Genomic DNA, 15,610 nt, shown 5'->3' with positions numbered 1-15,610 from the left:
CACCGGTCACATTTGGCTACTGAACACTTGTAATGTGGCTAGTGAATTTTCAAAACTTTAATTTTAATTAATTTAAATAGCCACATGTGGTTAGTGGCTACCACAATGGACAACCCAAGTCCAGACACAAATGTAATGTAAAAAGCACTGGATTAATAAGACCTAGGTGTGAATCCCAACTCTGCTGCTTAGCTTGCGCCCTGTAAAGTTACAACTTCTTAGGGCCTCAACTTCATTTGTGAAATGAGGACAAAATACCCACCCATCCCACCCCACCCTCTCAGAGTTCTTGACAAGAATTATTATAGATCAGTGTGTTGATATTAAACACAAGGTATGATCTCTGCCCTCCAGAAACAGTTCACAATGACAAAGACTACTCTGACCATTGCCCACACTTGCCAGAAAATGCCAAGCCCGTCTGGTTAGCTTAGCGGCTCTGTGAATGAGGCCAAGGTCACAAGTTCGGAGGAGGGGGCCTTCACTTAGCAAGGTTGACCAGGTAAGAGAGGCAATGACACTGCAAATCATCACAATTCCTGGCAAATCTTTAAATGGGCATTGCACTGATTATGGGTGAGTAAATGACATTTCATTCATTCATTCTTCCAGGAAGCTGTACTACATTACCTAACGCCCGCTACTTCCCAACCACAGACGTCTGCTAATTCACGGCCGGGTCCTCTTCGCGGGTAGTGGGCCGGAAGCCCCCAACCCGGGCCGCCCGCGTGTCCTCCCCTCCCGCGTCGCGCCGGCCGGGCGGGGGTCAGCCTGGCACCGCGGCTCCAAGTACCACACCGCCGGACCGAACCCAGGAGCCATATTTAGCTGTATTTTGGTCAATAAAACAAACTTCCGTCTTCTAAAGAAAAACGGTTCTAACTCAATGTCAAACTAGGACGGAAACTCGCTTCTCGCCGCAGCGGCCAACCAGAGACGCCGCGTGTCCAGCAGCCTCCGAGTCCCCGACCCGGACCCCGCGCCCAGCGAGCCCGCGCCCCGGCCGCGCCGGCCACAAAGGGACAGGAGACGCGGACGCGGCCGGGCCTCCTCCGCCTCCTCCTCCCCCGGCTCCGCGTCAGCGGCCGCGGCTCCGGGACGGCCCGGGCGCGGGCGGACACTCACCTCGGTCCGCACGCGGCGGCGGCGGCGGCGGCGGGCGCTCCTCGGGGCCGGCCCGGGCAGTCGCGGCGCGGTCCCGCGGGCCGCAGCGCGGGCGCTACTCTCGGGCCGCCGTCCGCCGCGCCGCCTCCTCGACCACTGCCGGCGGCTCCCCCGGCGGGCGGGCGGGCCCGACGCGGGCCCCGCCTCCGCCGCGCCTGCCCCCTCCTCCGCGCGGGGCCTCGCGGGCTCGGCGCGCTACTCCGGGCCACCCCGCATGCTGCTGCCGCCGCAGCTGCTGCTCGCTTGGGACCGCCTCAGCGCGGCGGTCCGGGGCTGCAGGGCCGCCCACGCAGGCCGCTTGGGCGCGGTCCTCCCAGCTCGCGGCGTGCTGGCGGCGGCGGCGGCCCGTGCGGCTGCGCGGGGGAGGCGGGGGCGCCGCGCGCTCACCCGGATGCGGCGCCCCCGCCCCTGCGGCGAGCCCACCTCGGGGCCGCGGCGCTTCCCTCGGGGCTGTGAAGGTTCCGGCTTCTCGGCGCCTCTACCTCTGCCTGTCCCACCCGCGGGGAGGCGCGGAACCCGGGCGCCGGAGCAAGGGCCTCCGGGCGGCGCTGCCGGTCCTGTCCCGGGCGGGAGCCTGGGTCTGCGACGGGCTCGGCCGTGAGGTCCGGCCCGGGTGGTCTCCACCTGAACCTGTGCACGGACAAAGGGGCTGCCGCCGCAAGTGAAGTACAGCTTGGGCCGTTTCACGTCGAGCAGGTCGCGGGGTGGGAGGAAAGGACGGTGCCCTCACCGCGCCGACGAGATCTTCGGATCGATCCCGGGGCCGAGGCCAGGTTGTTCCAGACCCGCGAGCGGCCGACGAAGACTCGGAACTGGAGGACGGTCAGCGGCCCCTTGGTCTGGCCGGGCTGAGCGCTGCGTCCGGCGACAGGGATGCAGGAGGTCCAGGACCCAGGGTGGGCGGCGAGAGGGGAGGCCACCGACCGGCAAAGCCGGAAGAGGCAGCCAGGCCTTGGGGGACAAAAACAACCCCGGCCCCCGCAGGATGGGGGCTGTTTAGGGCAGTGTCTCCCTTGTAATTCTGAGAGGGGCCCTTCCACTGTGCCCCCTTGGGAAACACTCTTCCTTGGCACTAATTCCAGTACCTAGCCGTACCTTAACCTGAAGAGGAGACGCAGCCTCGTCCTCTGTCACTCACTAGGCATGACCAACTGTTATTTTAATAAATTTTCTACTTGAATCATTCAGAGGTTTTTGTGTCTTGCTTGCCAGCGATGAAACTAATGTTTATAATATTTAAATGGTCCCATTTTTATATTTTAAATAAAGGTATGTTCGCAGAAAAAACCAAAAGGCTGGAAGCAAATAATGTTACTGAAGATTATCTGTGGAATTTTACTATCCTATTTTGTGCTTATCTACATTTTCCAAGTATTCTAAAATAAAAGTTAAAAGTTGCTTTTTAAAAGTACTTACATAATATTTTGAAACAAAGTGAATCATGATTGGCCTGTTAATGTACCACAAGGGAACTTCACTTTGAAGTTTTTATCTTTTTAAAAAATAACCGTGTTTAGGAAAAAAAAAGATTTTTTTGTTTCTTGGGGAAAAAAAGGTTTGCAAATCGTATATCTGATAAAGGACTTGTATTCAGAATATATAAAGAACTCATAACTTAATAAGACTAATAATTGAATTTTAAATGGATAAAAGAATGAAATAGGCATTTTACCAAAGAAAATATTTACATGGTCAACAGTAGCATGAAAAGATGTTCAACATCATTAGCGACTAGGGAAATGAAAATCAGAACCACAATGAGAAAGCTCTTTGCACCCACTACAATGGCTGTAATAAAAACGACTGATGATAGCAAGTGTTGCTGAGGAGATTAGAGAGATTAGAACCCTAACCTACATTTCTGATGGATATGTGAAATGGTACAGCCACTTTGGAAGTTTGTTAAAAAGGTACTTAAAAAGTTATACGTAAGAGTACCATATGACCCAATGATTCCACTCCTAGGTATATACCCCCCAAAACTGAAAACATGTTCATATAGCAAGTTGTATATAAATATTCATAGGAGAATTATTCATAATACTTGAAAAGTAGAAACAATCCAGATGTCCAGCAACTGGTGAATGGATAAACAAAATGTGGTATGTCCATACAGTGAATGCTATTCAGCAATAAAACAGAATGAAAGATACATAGAAGATATGTGGAAGATACAACATAAAGGAACCTCAAAAACATTAAACCAAGTGAAAATAGCCAGATGGGTGGTGATCATGGGTTAGGTCAGGCAGTAGGCATATGTCAGCATGGTGAGGGCGGTCCTGGGTGTGGTAAATGTGGATCATAAGCAGTCAGGAGGGTGCCTTGCTTTGGATCTGGTGATAAGAGCAGTACATTTTAGGCATTTGTAAGGGGCATGGGCAGGTAATGGTGACTAATTGTTGTATTACTGCACTGGATGTCTATAGCCAAAAGCCCCAAATCCTGGGAGCTTAAAACTACACATTAGCTTCTGGCCCACAAGCCATGTCATTTGAGGAAGGGGGACGGGGGTGGGGGTGGGGGGTGGGGCGGTCCATCCCAGGCTGGAGAAGAATCCAGAGCAGCACATGGTTCCTCCTTGGCAGAGACAGAAGGACATGTGGCATATTGTACATGGTCTCGTAACACTTCCTCACCAAGTGTCACTTTTATGCATGCATTTCATTGGCCAAATCAAACGACCTGCCATATCTAACTTTCAAAGAAGCAGGGAAATGCAATAAATCCCAGCATTGTCCCCAGAAGGCAGAGAGCTGCAAAAATTTGGATTATAACATTAATGACTATCACAAGTATCAAAATTGAAGGATAACTTTTTTAACTTTTTATTTTGAAATAATTATAAATTCATAGGAAGTTGTAAAAACTGTACAGAAAAGTCCTTTGTACCCTTCACGCATTTCCCCCCAATGGTTACATCTTATAACTGTAACTTATAAAAAAGCTATAAACTTGTAACTATAGTACAATGTCAAAACCAGGAAATTGGTATTGGTACAATATGTGTGTATAGTTCTGTGCCACTTTATCACATGTGCAGTTTCCCATAACTATCACCAGCATCAAGATACAGAACTATTCCCTTACCACAAAGATCTCCCTCATGAACTTCCTTCATAGTCACACCTACCCCTCCCCCATCCCCACTATCTCTAACCCCTGGCAACCACTATCTGTTTTCCATCTCTATAGTTTTGTTATTCAAGGATGTTATATAATGGAAGCATACAGTATATGACCTTTTGAGACTGGCTTTTTTTTTTTTTTTTAACCTGGCATAATACACTTCCACATGGTTGGGTTGTTTTGTTTGTTTTGTTTTTGCTAGTCACCTGTCAACTAGGCCAGGATGAAAGTGCTGGCTCCCCACTTGGCCTTCTCTGACATCACCCCAGCAGGGGTTAGAGGGGTCATGAGTGATGCCTTCTAACAAAAGGGTGAAGGTGGGAGTCCCTCTTTTCAGCCTTTGCTGACTGGGACAGGGGTGAGGTCACATTTTTTTTCTGCAGGGTTTGGCTAGAATAGGGTAGTTACTGGTCTAAAAGTTGTCTACGTTGCCCCTTTCCCAGTCCTTTAGCTAGTGAGAGCAGGCATTTCTTGGGGTTTTTAAAAAATTTGTTCCTGTGGTGTTTCTAGTTTGCCAGCTTCTCTAGCCTAAGATATATGAGGCAAGACAAACAAACAAACCAAACACACAAACAAAAAAACAACACGGAGAACTCATTGTCCTGTCATTCCTCAGATCCCAAGGTCCTTAGTCAGTTGTCTTCTTCTCTCTGCCTTTCACAGTTTTCTCTTGTTTGTTTCATATACAATGTCCAGGGCTTTTAACTGTTCTTAGTGGGAAATGTACTCCATCCACACTATTCCATCTTGGGCAGGAACAAGAAGTTGAGAATAAAGTTTTAAAACATAAATTAGAGCAGATTGCAGATTATTCCTATAAAAAAAGTCACTCCCAGTTTTTTGCATTCCAATAGGCTTTTATGAGTCAGAGAGTAAAGGGAAGATTTATTGCTGGTTTATTGGGAATTCCACACATATACTCTGGAGACTTATATGGGCTATAATATCATACAGGAAAAAAATAGGTGAAATCCTGGGAACTGCTAGATCAGAGACTCAATGCAGTCCGAGGTCAGCAAGCATGGAGGAGTGGAAGACTTGAGACAGCTGGTGAGAAGAACAAGCCTGAGATTCTGCAGGTGGAGAAGGCTCAGCGTATGCCATTTGGGCACATGGCCAATGAAGGTAAAGAAGGCAGTGACAGAAATGAACCTAAGAAACTGAAAATAATACAGTCAGACCAGACACCAGTATGAATTTTTTTTAAGGTTAAGGAGAGCAGGAGTCAGAATAGCAGCTAAAACCTAAGTCAGGTACAAAAATCATCAAGGGCAATGGAAGCAAGTCTTAGTGGGCAGTAGATTTGGGTGGGCAGTCGTCACTTCAAAGGAAATCAAATGGAATGAACCTGAAATGAAGAGAAATGGAAGAGATGTTGGGTTCTCAGTTCAAACTGAGTAAGTGGAGTAAGACAACCAGAGGGGGATTTTGTTTGTTTTGTTTGTTTTGTTTGTTTGGCCATACCCTGCAGCATGTGGGTTCTTAGTTCCCTGACCAGGGATGGAACCCATGCCCCCTGCACTGGAAGGCAGAGTCTTAACCACTGGACCACTGGGGAAGTCCCAGCCTGAGTTTTATTCACATGTGAATTCATGGTATCATCAGATGGCATTTAGGAAGACTCTGAAAAAAACTTGGTAAGTAGCACAGGGTGGAGGAGAAGACTGCAGGTCTTTTCCAGCTAAGAGTGGTTTTGAGAGATTTATAAAATACCTTTTTGTGGCCCCTTCTTTCCCCTAGTCATAGCTTCCCAGTCCCCCAGGGCACAAGTCTATGTGAATAATTATTTACACATTTCTAGCAAAGGAGTGAGGCACTGCTTTTATAGCTTTAGGCCCAAAGGAAGGTGTGGTAACAGAAGCTATGTGACTAAGAGCAATACCCTCACGTACGCCACACCACCTGGCTAAGTGACCCTTGAGACAGTTTCTACTAGCTCTGAGGATTCTGAATACAGTCTGTCTTACACTGCCCTGCCATGCTGGCCTTCCTGAAACACCAAGTTCATGAAGTCATTCTGTCCACACACACATTACTCAAGCCATCCAAGCTCTTCACAATCTTGTCCCATTCTTATCAGTCCCAGCCCTCTTGCCCACAGCTCCCCCATAAGAATTCTCTGCTCCAGTCATACCACACCCACTTCAGTGTTCCCTCTCTCCAGATTTATTATGCTGCTTATTTCTTCCTTGCCTACTTTCCTCCACCTACCTTAATCCCTATGGATTCTTTCACAGTGCAATTTTCTTTACCATCTATCACCTCTTCAGTTGGGTTGATCTCTCTCTCTCTCCTTTTTTTTTTGAATTCTTATAATTTCATCATCTGGGGCATTTTTTTTTCCCCCACACAAATTAGCTGCCTCATGATATGATAGCTATAATGTTTTATGTGTCTATGGCTTATATCACCTCCTAGATGGTATGCACTGTACTTTGCACATTTTAAGTATAATAGTAATACATACATATATAAAATACATACATATGATAAAAAATTCAAATAGGATAGGAAGATATGAAACAAAGGCTTAAATTTTTTCCACCAAATAGCATCCCCAAAGGTAACTACCTTTAACTAATTCTTTTTGGTGGTTGCCACCCCACCTCTCTGATGGATATCTCCCCTAATTCTAAATAGTATAGTTCCAATTCTTGGTTTATCAACTTTAGACAGTGTGTGTCAATTTTTGTGACCATACAAACAATCCCCAAGTCATTGTTTACAACAAACACTTATTGCAAGCTCACAAGTCATTGGCTGCCACCATGCTGGACTTGGTTTGGCTTGACTCTATACGTCTTTTTATCTTGGGTCTTGGGCTAAAGGAGCGTCTATTATTATTTGGGATATGCTTTTCCCACGGCAGAGGGCCACAGCTGAAGAGAAGTAACTGAGGGCTTCCCTGGTGGCGCAGTGGTTGAGAGTCCGCCTGCTGATGCAGGGGACACGGGTTCGTGCCCCGTTCCGGGAAGATCCCACGTGCCGCGGAGTGGCTAGGCCCATGAGCCATGGTTGCTGAGCCTGCATGTCCAGAGCCTGAGCTCCGCAACGGGAGAGGCCACAACAGTGAGAGGCCCGCATACCACAAAAAAAAAAAAAAAAGAAGTAACTGAAACACATGATACTTCTGAAAACCTCTGTTCAGAGCTAACCAGTGTCACTTCCACCCACATTTCATTGTTCAAAATAATTCATATTGCCAAGCCCAGAGTTGATGGGGATAGGCATGAAACTATCTATGCCCTATCAGGAAGTATGGCAAAAATCATATGACAGAGAGAGTGGATATATTATCTACTACATAGAAGGAGCAAAAAGTTGGGAACAATAACATCTACCACACACAAGTTTTTTATTGATTTCCACATATCAAAGAATAGGAATTGGGCTCATTAACACCACCTCTGTCTCCCTCCTTTCAATATTTTGTTAGTTGTATTATAAGTACTTCTTCTACTGGCTTACTTTATAACTTTAAATTATAAAAAGAAAGTACTTTCTTGGCTACTCAACTTTAGGCAGTATCTCTCAAGTCTTCATTATAAAAAATGAGGATATGTATACCCTGAAACTTTTACATCCTCTCTTCCCTTTCCATCTCGTAACTTATACATTATAAAGGTTTATAACATTTCCTTCTGTTTTGAAACTACAGTTAGGTTTTCTATGCTTTGTGTATAAGTTGATTCAAAAAAGTAAAATCCAATAAAGGGTGCTTGAAATACTAAAATTGTGTACATATTATTTTCTGCAGAATCAAGAAATGTAGGTAGACTTGTGGAGAAGGAAATGTACTTAGGCTTTTCCTAAATATGTATAGATTCAAAAAATAATATTTCAAAAACCAAGATAGAATGTTTTATCCTTCATTACACTCCATAAACTATTCAGAATCATGTTACATTTAATTTGTTTTATATAGGCTGTGATTTTGCTATAGAGCTTTTTATTTTTCAGAGAGTTTCTGTTTGCCTTACTTTTTTCTTATTGACAGAAGAAACAATCACCTTCACTCTATCACTAAGTTCATATAACTTTTAAAATAATACTTATTTGTTGAGGTGAATTCATTTTCCTATCAAATACATTTGTCTGCAAGTCTTCTAACTATATGTTTCACTTTGGACCAATTGCCTTTATACCTGCTGCCCAACGAACAGCCTAGGGATTCTTTTTATTGCTATTCTGAGTTGTGGCCATTAATTTTTGGATTTTATATCTTCATCTTTTTTATTTCAATTTTCATTTTCTTAAAGCATATACTCAAGTGATTTTTTTTCCATAAAGGGAGGTGAATGTTGAATTCTTTCAATGTGATTTGCAGACTGGTAAATTGGCTAGATATAGAATTCTATGTTCCAAACAATTTTCTGTTAGTATTTTGAAGGCATTGTTCTATGGTAGTCCAGCCTAAGGGTAGAAAATCTGAAAGCCAATATGATTCTCATCCTTTTCCCAATGAGTTGTTTTTGCTCTCAAGAACATTGCCTAATCCAAACATTGCCTAATCCAAGGTCACAAAGACTTGCTCCTGTTTTCTGTTTATTCTATTTAGAGTTTTCTCTTTAACTTAGTGAAATTTCATAAGGATATGTAAGTTCACAATGAGTGCTGTTCAAAAAGCAGTCAACTATTTAACCAACCAGGATATTTTTGATATCCTGTTACATGATCAACAGTGTTGAAGACATGTGGGGTACATACAAGAGGAACACAGTTATTTCTCAGAGAGCTTCAATCTATAGGAGGACATTTGTGGTCAGGCTAAAGAATAAATCTTAAATGGCTCTTACGTAATGGAATCTATTTTTTATTTATTTATTTATTTTTGGCTGTGTTGGGTCCTCGCTGCTGCGCGCGGGCTTTCTCTCTAGTTGCGACCAGCGGGGGCTACTCTTCGTTGTGGTACACAGGCTTCTCATTGTGGTGGCTTCTCTTGTTGCAGAGCACGGGCTCTAGGCATACAGGCTTCAGTAGTTGTGGCTCGCAGGCTCTAGAGCACAGGTTCAGTAGTTGTGGTGCATCGGCTTTGTTGCTCCGCGGCATGTGGGATCTTCCTGGCCCAGGGCTCGAACCCAGCTCCCTTGCACTGACAGGAGGATTCTTAACCACTGTGCCACCAGGGAAGCCCTGTAATGAATTCTTAGTAAGCCAGATTGCATTCAATCATTTATTTTGTGTCTGATGAGACTGTGTAAGGTAAAAGCTATTTATTTTTTCACCTCTGGTAAAAAAAATGTTAAATTCTGTGACTTTGTGAGGAGGAAACAAAGTCAGCCTTTCCTTTGCTCTATTGCCTCTTTTTGCTGAAAATTACTTTCTTCCAGCCTAAAGTTACCTTTGTACTAATCATTGTCCATTACTGTCGTTTAAAAATAATTTTTGAATAAATATTTCAAATTATTTATTTAGTAAATGATTACAGAAGTTGAAATTCTTTCTTTTCATTCTCTCTTTTTGGCTTCTCCTGCAACTTGATCACATTTACAATGAGCTTCTTGCTGGCTTGGTTTGTCTTCTTGAGACTACTCTTATACTTTCTTTTAGGATCATAGAACTCACATCCCCTAACCTAGGTATCTATACCAGCAAAGAAAATAAAACCATGACCATTTTTGTCCTTTTCCTGTAGGTATACTCCTAGATCATTTAGACCATGAAGGCCAGATTCCTGCCATCACAGTGAGTAATGACATGATCTCCTTTTAAAGTTGATGAGAATAAATGAAATATGATTGGAAAAAAAGACCCAAGATGGTTTCACCAAAAAGTAAAGTGAGAGTACTACCTCCAAATGTCTTTATAATCTGTGTCACCAATTAAAAAAAAAAAGACAATCAAGGAATATTTTAAAGAAATTGGTATTTAAAAGCATGGAAAAAGAGCTCACCTCTTTTATACTAAAATCTTGAGATACCTTAAATTCATGTTTCTCAGTCTTTAGTGTGATTCAGAATCCTCTAGAGATGCTTGTTAAAAATAGGATCCCACCTATTTTTAGGGTCCCAGGGTGGGACTCTATTCTCTGGGTCCCACCCTGGGAGTATCTTGGAGCAGGTAGAGCAGGCTCTATCCACTCCCAGCCCCAGACATCTTCCAGGAAATTTTTTGAGAATTTTTTGGATAGATCTCTATCTGGCAGTTTAAAACCTGAGGATCTGTATTGCAAAAGAACAGCTGAACGCTATTGCCAAACAGCTGCCACCCAGCCCACACCCTCAAAATGTGTTGTATGTTCTCAAGGTTTTGCAATGTTTATCTCTCTTTGCATATCTGTTAGTAACTCAGACAACTGACTGTTGTTGTCTGTTAGATAAGATAGGACATTAATAGTTTCCTCTGGGAGTTTTCTCAACCTCCCTTTCAGACAAATTGTTAGAAGACAAATCTTAAAGCAGAGGAAACTGAAGTCCTAACAATGGACATGTGTGTACACATACAGCCTAACACACACATAAATCACACTCTTACGTATACACATATGTGCCACAGACTTTATACTTTAGAGATGAAGGTTTATAATGAGACAGGAGTTTCAGAACTTCCTTCTAATATGTGGCTAATCAGAAAATCTTGTAGACATGAGAAAATGAAATAATTTGAAAGACAACTGGAAAATGAGATAACATATTAGGATTTCAGGATACAGAGAAACTGTATGGTCATTAAATCCCAACCTTTCTGTGATGGTTTAATGTCCTCCCTAACACACTTACGAGTGGTCATCACCTCAGATTTGAATTTCTCAAAGTATGGAGAATTCAATGACTCCAGAGGTCACTCATTCCACTTTTCTTATAGGTCCCTTAGAAATTTCTTCCTTACGTTGACAGGAAATCTGTGTCCTTTAGTTTCTTTAACATCTACTTCGTCTACTTTAACATCTACTTCGTCTGACATTGATACAGTTATACCACCTATTTTTGTGTTCTGGGTATTTTTTCTATCCTTTCATTTTTAACTTTCTGTGCCTTATGTTTAGGTATGTCTTCTGAAAATGGCATATAACTAGGTTTTAAAAGTCTCTGCAGTAAACATTGTCTTCAAGACTGAGTTTATTCTATTTAGAATTATATTTGAACCTATTCCTACTTTTATTTAATACTTTCCTATTTTTCTGGTTTTGTTTCTGGTGTCCTTTTTTGTCTTTTAAAAAAATTCATTCTGCTTTTCTCCTTTCACTTTATTTTTACCCATCTAGTAATTTGGAGATTGTGTATAATATTTCTATTTCTTCTAGAAAGTCTAACAATGTTTGGATTCACTATGATTTGATACTTTCACTGAAGTATCTCTCTTTGAGAAAACTCTAGTCAAATCCTTTACCCAATTAAAAAAATGGGTTATTTCCCTTTTTATTATTTATTATAAGAGATTTTTATATACTCTAGATACAAGTCCCGTATAAGCTATATGACTTATAAATATTTTCTTCCATTCTGTGGGTTGTCTTCTCACTTTCAGAATGGTGTCCACTGAAGCACATTTTTTAAAAAAGTTTTGCTGAAGTCCAATTATCTGCTTTTTCTGTTGTCACATGTGCTTTACACATCATATCTAAGAAAACATTGCCTAATCCAAGGTCACAAAGACTTGCTCCTGTTTTCTTCTAAGAATTTTATATTTTCAACTTTTACATTTAGGTCTTAAATCCAAGAGTTAATTTTTTAATATGGCATAAGAGTCCAACTTCATTCTTTTGCCTTTGGATATCCAGTTATCCCAGACCCATTTTCTGAAGAGATTATTCTTTCTCCTAGTGGATTGTCTTGGTGCCTGTTATGAATTAAATATTTGTGTCTCCCCCAAATTCATATGCTGAAATCCTAACCTCCAATGTGATGATCAAGGGATGTCTTTCCAGTTATTTAGGTCTTCTTTAATTTCTTTTAGTAATATTTTGTAGTTCTTAGTGTCCAAGTCTTCTTTTGTTAAATTTATTTCTAAGTATTTTATTCTTTTTATTGTTATTGTAAATGTACTTTTTTCTTAATTTTATTTATGATTATTTATTGCTTATTTACAGAAATAGAGTTTTTGCATGGTGAAACTGTATCCTGAAATTTTGATGAATGCATTTATTAGTTTTAATATTTGTGTGTGTGTATGTGTGAATGTCTCAGGATTTTCTATATGTAAGGTTATGTCATCTGTGAATAGAGAGAGTTTTACTTCTTCCTTTCCAATGTGGATGCCTTTTATTTCTTTTTCTTACTTAATTGCCCTGGCTAGAACCTCCAGTATAATGTTGAATAGCAGTGACTTGTTCCTGATTTTGGGGAAAAACATCGTGTTTCACCATTGAAGATGTTGTTAGCTATGTAGTTTTCATAGATGGCCTTTAATAAATTGAGGACTTTCTCTTTTATCTCTAGTTTGTTTGATGGTTTCTCATGAAATGCTGTTAGATTTTGTCAAAAGCTTATCTACATCTATTGAGATGATTGTGTGTTTTTTGTCCTTTATTCTATTAATACAGTGTTTTACGTTGATTGTTTTTCATATCTTAAGCCAAACTTGCAACCCTATGAAAGATCCCAGTTGATCATGGTGTACAATCCTTTTTATATGCTGCTGAATTCAGTTTGCTAGTATTTTGATGAGGATATTTGAGTCTATATTCACAAGGGATTTTGGTCTGTAGTTTTCTTGTGATATCTTTGCTTTATGTTAGTATCAAGGTAATACTGTCCTTGTAGAATGAGTTGAGATGTGTGCCATCTCTTCTAATTTTTGGAAGAGTTTGTTAAGAATTGGTGTTAATTCTTCCTTAAAAGTTGGTAGAATTCACTAGCGAAGTCATGTGAGACTCGGTTTTTCTTTGTGGAAAGTTTTTGTTTGGTTGGTTTTCTTTTTTGTTTTTGTTTTACTGATAATTCCATCTCTTTACTTCTTATAGTTCTATTCAGATTTTCTTTTAGAATCAGTTTTGGTAGTTTGTGTCTTTCTAGTAATTTGTTCATTTTATTTAGTTTATCTACTTTGTTTCCTTTAATTGTTTGTTTTTTAATTTTATTGTTTTACTGAATGCCTGGACTTAAGTGATGGAACATACAACAGTATATTCCCTTATAGGCCTGTTTTATTTCTGAAAGGTTATAAGTGATATCTCCACTTTCATTCCTGATTTTAGCAATTTGAATCTTCTCTTTTCTCCTTGTTAGTCTAGCTCAAGTTTTGTCAATTTTTTGACATTTCATATCAATAAAACTTTTGGTTTTGTTGATTTTCTCTTTTGTTTTTCTATTTATTTATTTTCTCTTTAGTCTCTATGATTTTGTTCCTTCTGCTTGTTTTGGGTTAAGTTTGCTCTTCTTTTTCTAATTTCTTATGGTAGAAGATTAGGCTCTTGATATGGGATTTTTTTCTCTTTTCTTTTCTTTTTTTAAATATAGGCATTTGCAGGTATAAATTTCCTTCTACCCCTGCTTGTGTTTCATTTTCATTCATCTCAAAGTGTTTTCTAATTTCTCTTGTGATTTCTTCTTTGACCCTTTGGTTATTTAGGAGTATATTTTTTTAATTTTAACATATTTGTAAATATCCTACATTTCTTCTGGTACTGTTCCTAATTTCATTCCACTGTGTTCGGTTAATATATTTTGTGTGATTTCAATATTGATTTCTATTATTGGGGCTATATCCACTTTTTTATTGATCTTTTGCCTTGTTCTTGAAACTTTATTATCTTTTTCATTTCTAGAACTTCTTTTTGGTCTTTTAAAATTATGCTTGGTTATTTTTAATTGCTCTTTTTCTCTAGTCATATTTCACTCCTCTCTTTTATTTCTATGTACAAATTAAGCAAATTTAATTTATATTTAGTATCTGATAATTCCAATTAATACAAGCTTTTATAGATTGAGTCTGCTGTCTGCTAACTCTCACTCAGGTTGCCTTATTTTCCTGCATATTCTGTAATACTTGACAGTGAGCTCCTGTTCTTTGGAACTTTGTGGAAATTCTTTAAGGTCTGACTTTAAGCTATATTCTCTCATAAAAGATTTGGCTTGCTTCTTTAGGGACCTGAGATTACTTTAACTTTTTAGACTAAGGTTTTTTAGAACCTTGTAGATAGTTGAATACAAGCCAAAACTCATATGGGGCCTGCTGAGGATTACACCTTACCAGGACAGACTTTTCTCCCTCTACCCAATGCCAAAGTCAAGATAAATTTCCTTGTTGTCTTTTTCATTAGGGGGAATTTCTTTGTAATTTATCTTTACATCAATGCTATGTTCCTTGGGGTTCTCAACTTTATGCAGGATATCCTTTTAGATTCTACACTTGGGCAGGCCGTGGATTTTAGCTTCTGTTTTTCTATCCTGAAGGGCTACCTAGTGAAAGCTCAGGGTCACCAGGGTTGGGCTGATGGTCTCAAGGTGAAAGCCAACCTTAGGGCTATCTTTCCTCTCTGGATTTAAATTTCGTTTCATTTTTTGGCTTGTGAGGCCTTTTTCCTGCAAGCTCAGTGATGCATTTTTAAATACACATATTTTAAAATTTTATTCAGCAGTTTTAGTTGTTTCTTTGGGAGGGCTATTTAAGGTATGTAGTTCATCATACTGCCCCATATTCCCCATTAAGCCTCAGAAGCACAGCAATTTCCACAATTCAGAGAAAAGAGCATATTAAAAAGTTGCTACTGGGCTTCCCTGGTGGCGCAGTGGTTAAGAATCTGCTTGCCAATGCAGGGGACATGGGTTGGAGCCCTGGTCCGGGAAGATCCCACATGCCGCGGAGCAACTAAGCCCGTGCACCACAACTACTGAGCCTGTGCTCTAGAGCCCGTGAGCCACAACTACTGAGCCTACATGCCACAACTCCTGAAGCCCGCGTGCCTAGAGCCCGAGCTCTGCAACAAGAGAAGCCACTGCAATGAGAAGCCTGTGCACCGCAAGGAGGAGCAGACTCGGCTCACCGCAACTAGAGAAAAGCCCGCACACAGCAACGAAGACCCAACACAGCCAAAAATAAATAAATAAAATAAATAAATTTATTTAAAGAAAAAAGGGTTGCTACTTTTGGGAATTCCCTGGCGGTCCCGGGGTTAGGACTCTGTGCCTTCACTGCTGACGGCACAGGTTCAATCCCTGGTTGCAGAACTAGGATCCCACAAGCCACGCGGCGAAGCCAAAAAAAAAAACGTTGCTACTTTTGACTACCTTCTTGATGCATTTCAATCTGAAAAGACACTGCTTGAAGAGGAAGTGCTTGGGGCATGACCATTACCACTGCTCACACTTAGCTTCTCCACTCTTGTGTCCACCCAATCTCCTTGACATCAAGGGCTCAGGTCAGAAAGACAATGTTC

General features: G+C 41.2%; 1 long non-coding RNA gene across 3 annotated transcripts in view; it reads right to left on the bottom strand.

Moving 5' to 3' along the window:
• Nucleotides 1-3,971: 3,971 nt before the first annotated feature.
• Nucleotides 3,972-15,610, bottom strand: part of LOC113631351 (uncharacterized) — a 78,155-nt gene continuing 66,516 nt past the window's right edge. For all 3 annotated transcript variants that reach the window (XR_003437269.1, XR_003437270.1, XR_003437271.1), the window contains one exon: nucleotides 3,972-5,039. This is a non-coding gene — a long non-coding RNA (uncharacterized LOC113631351). The remainder of the gene's footprint in view (nucleotides 5,040-15,610) is intronic.

The sequence above is a fragment of the Aethalodelphis obliquidens genome, unplaced genomic scaffold, assembly GCF_003676395.1.
Source record: "Aethalodelphis obliquidens isolate GAN/ISIS:26980383/991018 unplaced genomic scaffold, ASM367639v1 scaffold32, whole genome shotgun sequence".
NCBI lineage: Eukaryota > Metazoa > Chordata > Mammalia > Artiodactyla > Delphinidae > Aethalodelphis > Aethalodelphis obliquidens.
Note: the sequence above shows the minus strand (reverse complement) of the source record. Positions and strands in the feature narration are given on the sequence as shown.